Below are 7,942 nucleotides of genomic sequence, written 5' to 3' on the forward strand. Positions count from 1 at the left end.
CCTACCTTGACCTTGCAAAACCCTTCGACACAATACCTCACTTGGGCATCATTGACAAACTCACCAGCTTAAATGTAAACCCATATGTCATAAGATGGGTTGCAAACTGGCTCAAGGACAGAACCCACAAGGTCAGAATTGCTGGAGCCATGTCAGACTCTAAGCCAGTCACAAGTGGTGTCCCACAGGGCTCAGTCCTGGGACCCCTCTTGTTCGGTATTTATTTTTCCGAGGTGCAAGCAAACATAGGAGGATTGTGGCTGACAAAGTTTGCAGATGACTGCAAACTGGGTGCCATAATTGATACTCCAGCGGACACAAGCATCCTTCAGAAAGGCCTCATAGAAATGGATAATTGGTGCCAGAGCCATGGCCTTAAACTGAATGCCAAAAAATGTATAGTCATACCCTTTGGGAAAAACAAGGTACCCACAAATTACCACATAGGTGGTAATCCATTAATCGGAAGAGGTAATCAGGGACCTAGGGACCCAAGTAGACAGTAACCTCTCATTTGACACTCACATTGCCAAGGTGGTTAGGAAGACCTTCTATATTGCTCACCTTATCATGAAGGGATTCACATCTAGATCAAGAGAGGTCATTGTGCCCCTGTACTCTTCTCTTATCAGGCCCATGATTGAGTACAATGCCCCATTTGGGATGTATCTTACCTGACACCTGCAGCAGTTGGAAAGACCCCAAAAGTTCCTCACCAAGAGGATAAAGGGTCTCAAACATATGTCATATGCTGCCCGGCTGAAGAAACTCCAGCTCTATTCAGTCGCATACTGCCTACTCAGAGATGATCTATGCCTGACGTACAAGGCCATGTCCAATCCAGAATTAGTGGACATGCTCCACCTCAGAAAATCCAAATCCATCAGAGCCACGAGAGCAAGAGATTTGAACCTCAACACAGAAATAAATAGGATGTGCTGGAGGGACAGATTCATAACCCAGAGGCTCCCTACACTCTGGAACAGAATCCCAGTCCATGCTAGGCAGAGCCCCTCACTAACTCTCTTCAAGAGAAATCTTGACGAGTGGATGGGAGATCATAGGTTTATCCCGGGGGTCATCTCTGTGTCGCTACTAGACAGAGGCACAGTAAACTAAACCCTAAATGGGCGTAGTATTGTCATCCCAAGGGGTGGTGAAAGCCACACACACACTCTGGCTAGGCTTATAAATGCCCTAGGGCAGATAGCCTAGTATGAACCTATGAACCTATGAACCTATAACCTTGTGTATTTGGATTCGTAGTGCATTCCAAACAGCCCTGTGCTACTAAGTGTGTGAGCATGCTCACTGACATCTTGTGTAAGTTATGTGTTTCTATGTGTATGAGCATGGCAATTGTAACCCTGTATAGTGATGTTAGTCGTCCATTCCACAGATGGGCATACTCCTGTTTGGGATGGACTCCTACGTTAAACACACAGGTACACATCTATGTACATCATAACTGTCAGCATCCCTGTTGATGTCCGCAATCCTAGAAGGTCATGATGACTGCCTTGGAATGTGTAATCTCTGTGGCACAACTCGTAACTGCGTAGTACTGTAATAGTGATCTGTAGATAGGCAGGTGTTCTGATCCCATCACTGGTGTGTGAGTGTGTGTGTGTGTCTGTCTGCCGGTGGACAGAACAATGCTTTTTAGAGTACTCACACTCTGTACATTTCCTATACTCAACTTTGGCAAGGCTGATGATGTCACCCACCTAGGAATACACCTCTGGGATTGCTGTGACTCAAATATTTACATGTGACTCAGTAATCTCGATAGCAGGTTCTGTAACTGCGTAATGCTGTACTAGTGCCTTATTCATTATGACACTGACACTTCACTCCAGTTAAATTTTAATTGATATTTTGCAGGTTATACAGTGGACAGATGTCACAATATGTTCATGTATGGCTTACCAATTGTAAATGGTATGTGATACAGTGGGATTCGGTACAGGAATGTGTGTTCATTAGGGGGTTGCTCTAACCAATACACCTATTGCTGTGCTGCTTCATTTGCATATATGCCCATATACCTATGGCTCCTGGTTCCCCAAACACACACCCCAACACTGCTGTCATCCATTCTCCAGTCGGATTTGCGGTGTTATCCACGCCACTACACATTGGCCACTCCCTACTCCTATAGACCCATCCCATTGGTTGACTCACTCCACATATCCTCAGAATTCCCATACGTTTAGTCCACAAATATTGGTGACATGAGTGACCAAAAGAATACTATTCACAGTTTTTGGGTTGTCCCACATGGGACAAGCATGTGTTTTTGTCAACATGAGACTCTATACTTCATTACATCCTTACTCCCATTAACATGACACTAAAATAAATTAATATGTATGACTATGTGGTAATGCACACGTTACACATGAGAGCCTAATTATGTACGTATTCAGCATATTTCTTTTACAAATAGACCGGTTTAGTAAATGGCATTGCCATAGCAGGCAGATCACAGGAATGATTCCATGTGTGGGAAAGTCCTCACATTTGATTATTTTCAGAACAGCACTGACTTCAGACATTGTACACACTTCTGCATTTTAGCAGTTTTGTCCCATCCCTCTTCTGCACAACCTATTATTCTATCTACTGTCGAGGTTTGTAAGGGCACATTTATGTTATTTATGTCTGCAAATGGAATGAATGTGTTACAGAAAATGTACTTCTACATATTGATGTCTGCATGCGTGTATGCATATATACCTATAACGAACTCGCTGACCTCCACAGGCGGTCCAATTAGAACTAGTCCATCCAACCCTGGCACACCTGGCTCCATAATTTCATACCTATAGTTCCTCCACCCCACCCGTGTTCAAAATACATGCATACCATCCATTGTCCACTTGTTATTGCAGCCATGACAAACCTCCACACATTGCCCTCTCCAGAGCGTTAGAGGCACTACACGTATGTTGTCCCAACCCATGTATTCTCAGGCTCTCCCACCATTTAGTCCTTGAACATACCTGCCCTTGCTTGTGTAATGGTCGTAAGGCCAAATGGTCTATCAATTTTTGGGTAGTCCCACCAGGGACTACTCTCTGTGTGTAAAGTAGACTTAGCAAATCAACAATGTTACTCCCACTGGTAATATCCTGCCTGTGGTGTGAGTAGCAGTGCTTTGCTCACTCCTGCCCAGCTGGCTATGACATACACTGACAGTGCTATATAATACTGGGGTTGCTGTTGATTCCCTTCTCATTCATTTTGTATGCTTTATTGTTACGTCATTCTTTCTTCATAGATGTATATATATATATATATATATATATATATATATATATATATATATATATATATATATATTATATATCTATATATACTTATATATATTTCCTATGCTGGGCACTGCTTAGACCCACGCAAGTGCACTCAGACTTGCTTACTGGTACTTATATGTGTTTACTGCTGCTTATTTGTGCTTACACCTGCTTACTACTACCTTATTCATTATAACAGTGCCACTTTGCTTGAATTATATTTAAGTTAAATATATCATGCGATACTCTTATGTCGGTTTTATGGCAAAACGACATTCATTCCACATGGAAAATGATATGTGCTATTGTTGGGCTCAAACAGTGAATGCCTGTTTGATAGGCGGATGCTCTAAACACTACACTATTGACAATTACGTTGATTCTGCATGTTTTTCTCTATTTGAATGAATATGATGTATAAGCTATGCTCAGCAGAGAGCAGCAATGCGCAGACATGCTGCGCTTTGCTTACACCTTCGATATTGCTGCAATTCGAATGTATAATAAGGAAACGGGGACAAGGAATCCAATTGTGACCATTCTAGGGACAGGGCTCTACATTCCACTACGTGCTTGTGTATTTACTACTTAGATTTTATTTCACTGTTCATGGACACTCTTGTACGCTTAGCGTACATTTCGGTATTCATGGACACTGACTTACTGACTTACTGTTAGGGGCGGGCTCTACTAGTAGGCATAGTAGGTTTTGCAAGTGTCAGGACATGTTTATGCCTCCGTAGAGCACTTTTACATGCCCCCTGCTCTCGCACGCATTTCCTGTGCACGTCGAGGATGCGGCAGCGTGCCCTCATACCTATTCATATGGAGCTGCTACACCATCTATAGTGAGGATGCTCGGCACAAGGCTAAAACTGTCCTTGCACTGAGCTTCCCAGGGAATGGGTTGACTACATACCTCTCAACCTGGAAACATCAAAAATTTGGGCAAGGTCCATGAAAAATAGGTACAAATCTGTATGCTGATTAACATAAATTTGCATACATAAATATGTAACCACGCCCACTCCAATGGAATTGTGGGGTACCAACTTTCAAACGCAAACTGAAGAACAGGCAACCAAAATATGACACCAGAGTCCCCAGCCATTCCAATGTCCCATTACCTGGCTATTTCACCCAATTTACCATAAATACTAATGCGTGCATACTGCTTTACTTCTACAATGATTTGTATTTTATTTTTACATTTTATAGCACAATGTACAAACATTAATAGACATCTGCTAATTAAACAATGGAATACTGTCTCACAATGAAAATAGACTTGGCATTAAAACTTCTCTGACCTTGAAACTCACATTCATTGAAACAGCATTGAAACTCACACCACATCCAAAGAAAATGCATGGTGGATAAAGATTACCTTTGGACTGTTTTCAATCATTGGCCCCTTGCACACAAAAAAAAAAACAAGAAACATACATGTGTTCTTTTATACACCTTCCCGACTTTATTAAATTATATTCCTTGTACAATACAGCACACCTGTTAGAGTGCATTTTAAATTTATTGTTTGAACATTTTTCCAGTAGACAATGAAACAAAATGCATGAACCAGTAATGACAAAACTGCCCAATTCAGAACATTTCCATCATAAAAGTCTACTTCCACATCCACACAATATATATATATATATATATATATATATATATATATATATATATATATATATATATTTATTATTTTTATTTATTTATTTATTTAAATTTGTTGACTGGGAGTGTCCGACTGGACGTAGGTCCATTTTCAGCGGTGGCCCGGGGAGAAAAGCTCCACAGTTAAAATAAACAGACAGTATATACATTGGATTACATAGTGAATAACAATTTACATAGCAATTACTTACAACATATTTCCAGATGAAGAACATAGTACATCAGTAGACAACTAGAATCTTTATCTGTGAAGTGCGTACCAGACATTAACAAATGTTACAAGAAGAAGCAGTTTGTAATATTCTGTTTTATATATATATATATATAATGACAGTAGTTTAAGCCATAGGCATCTTGCACAGCTTCTTGCACTTTTTTTCAGGGGTAGGACAAAAGGCCAAAAACTAGGACAGGGACACATTTTAAACATTGCTTGTATAATTTTGGAAAGTTGCTAGAATAAAATGTTGATAACGCCATGCATTTCACTGCCAAGTCTTGAACCTAAAACCCTGTGCACTACAGTCAGAGAAGCATACCATTATGCCAGATCAGCAGTTTCCTGTAAGATAGGAAGACTGAAACTTAAATGGCTATCATTTAGTGAATTCAGTTCTTCTCACCATAGCTCTCAAACTCTTAGCACAAAAATCCTGGACAAAGTCAATAATGGGGTAATAAAGAATTCAGTTCACACTTCTCACCATAGCTCTCTCAATGTCCTACCACAAACAACATGGACAATGCCAATAATGGGGGAATACAGCCCCAAAATAGGGACAAATTTCAAATACTTATCAACTTAAAAATTTGCTAGAATAAAAGGTTTTGTGTTACCATTTATTTTCTGAAGAATATTAAGTCTGAAATTCAAATGAGCCAGAATATAGCGCCGTATATCACAACTTTGCATTCAGTTCAAAATGCACTTCAACTTTGCATTCAGTTCAAAATGCACTGCTGTACCAGCAGAAAATGTGGCAGTTTAATGATTCTGTTCAATAACGGACAATAAGCCACTTTCTGTTCAAGTGCAATGATTCTGTTCAATAACGGACACTAAGCAGTTTAATGATTCTGTTCAATACACTAAGCCACTTTCTATTCAAGTGCAATTAATGATTCTGTTCAATAACGGACACTAAGACACTTTCTTTTTAAGTGCAACCAGCCAGATTCTGTTCAATAACGGACACTAAGCCACTTTCTGTTCAAGTGCAACCAGCCAGAAAATAAATAATGTAATGGCGGTTTAATGATTATGATTCTGTTCAATAATGGACACGAAGCAGTTTAATGATTCTGTTCAATAACGGACACTAAGCTACTTTCTGTTCAAGTGCAATGATTCTGTTCAATAATGGACAGTAAACAGCTTAATGATTCTGTTCAGTACACTAAGCCACTTTCTATTCAAATGCAATTAATGATTCTGTTCAATAACGGACACTAAGCCACTTTCTGTTCAAGTGCAACTAGCCAGAAAATAAATAACATAATGGCAGTTTAATGATTATGATTTTGTTCAATAATGGGCACTAAGCAGTTTAATGATTCTGTTCAATAACGGACACTAAGCCACTTTCTATTCAAGTGGCACCAGACAGAAAATAAATAACGTACTGGCAGTTTAATGATTCTATTCAATAATGGACACTAAGCACAACCAGCCATCAATAATGGACACTTTCATTCTGTTCAAGTGCAACCAGCCAGAAAATAATGGCTCACCACGCAACCAGCCAGAAAATGCAACAACCAAAGAAAAGAACACACACCCTTCTAAAAAACTAAGGATCCTACTCTTCTGAATGTCTCAAGCCAGGAGCCAGCCAGAAATCCAAGAAAATACAGCAGTGACTGCAAGTTCTGTATATTGCAAGCAGCATTATGTTCACTCAAACTAACAGCTCGCAACATAAGTGCAGCCAAAAGATTTTGCCACACTCTATTTGAACAGCTGGAATGCAAGCTCAATCCTGACAGGCTGGTAGCGCTGACAGAACTGACGTCATCACGTACATGATGACGTCAGCTCAAAAAGTGGGGAAAAAAAAGAAAAAGCTGAGAAAAACTCAGAAATGAAGGGATGCCACTCGGGAATGTTGGCACCCCATTATTTCAACCCCAAAACTCATTAAAAAACGAGTAATTTGGGACGGTAGGGAGGTATGGTTGACTATCAGAAAAATTAAGCTGTTACAGGTGAAATTGGAAATATAAAAATCATAACAACTTACATGAGAACTGTACCAACCATTTCATATTAAATAGTATTACTTAATTTACTTACTTTACTTGATTTACTTATCATACTTAATTTGCATTATACTTCATTTAATTAATGTACTTGATTTACTTAATTTAGTTGATTTATTTGGTTTCATTAATAGACAGTTTGTTTTGTTTCCCATAATTAAATACAGATTATGTATGTTTATTAAAGCAGGCACATTAAGTAAGTTAAGTATATATACAATGGATTACTATCAGAAAAATAAAGCTGTTCTAGATGAAATTGGAAAAATATAAATCATAACAACTTACATGAAAACTCTACCAACCATTTCATATTAATGATTATTATTTCATTGGCTTACTTTACTTCATTTACTTATCATACTTAATTTTCATTATACTTCATTTAGTTAATGTTCTTGATTTACTTAATTTACTTGATTTAGTTGGTTTCATTAATAGACAGTTTATTTGTTTTGTTTCCCATAATTGATTACAGATTATATATGTTTATTAAATCAAGTACACTAAGTAACTACAGTATTTACACAATGGGTTGTCTATCAGAAAAATTAAGCTGTTGTGGATGAACTTGGAAAAACTAAAATCAAAATAACTTACATGAGAACATTTCCCTACCATTTCATATTAATGATTATTACTTAATTTGCTTACTTTACTTGATTTACTTATTATTCTTAATTTTTATTATAATTAATTTAATT

This window comes from Protopterus annectens, chromosome 5.part0 (genome assembly GCF_019279795.1).
Source record: "Protopterus annectens isolate FY-2018-M chromosome 5.part0, PAN1.0, whole genome shotgun sequence".
NCBI lineage: Eukaryota > Metazoa > Chordata > Ceratodontiformes > Protopteridae > Protopterus > Protopterus annectens.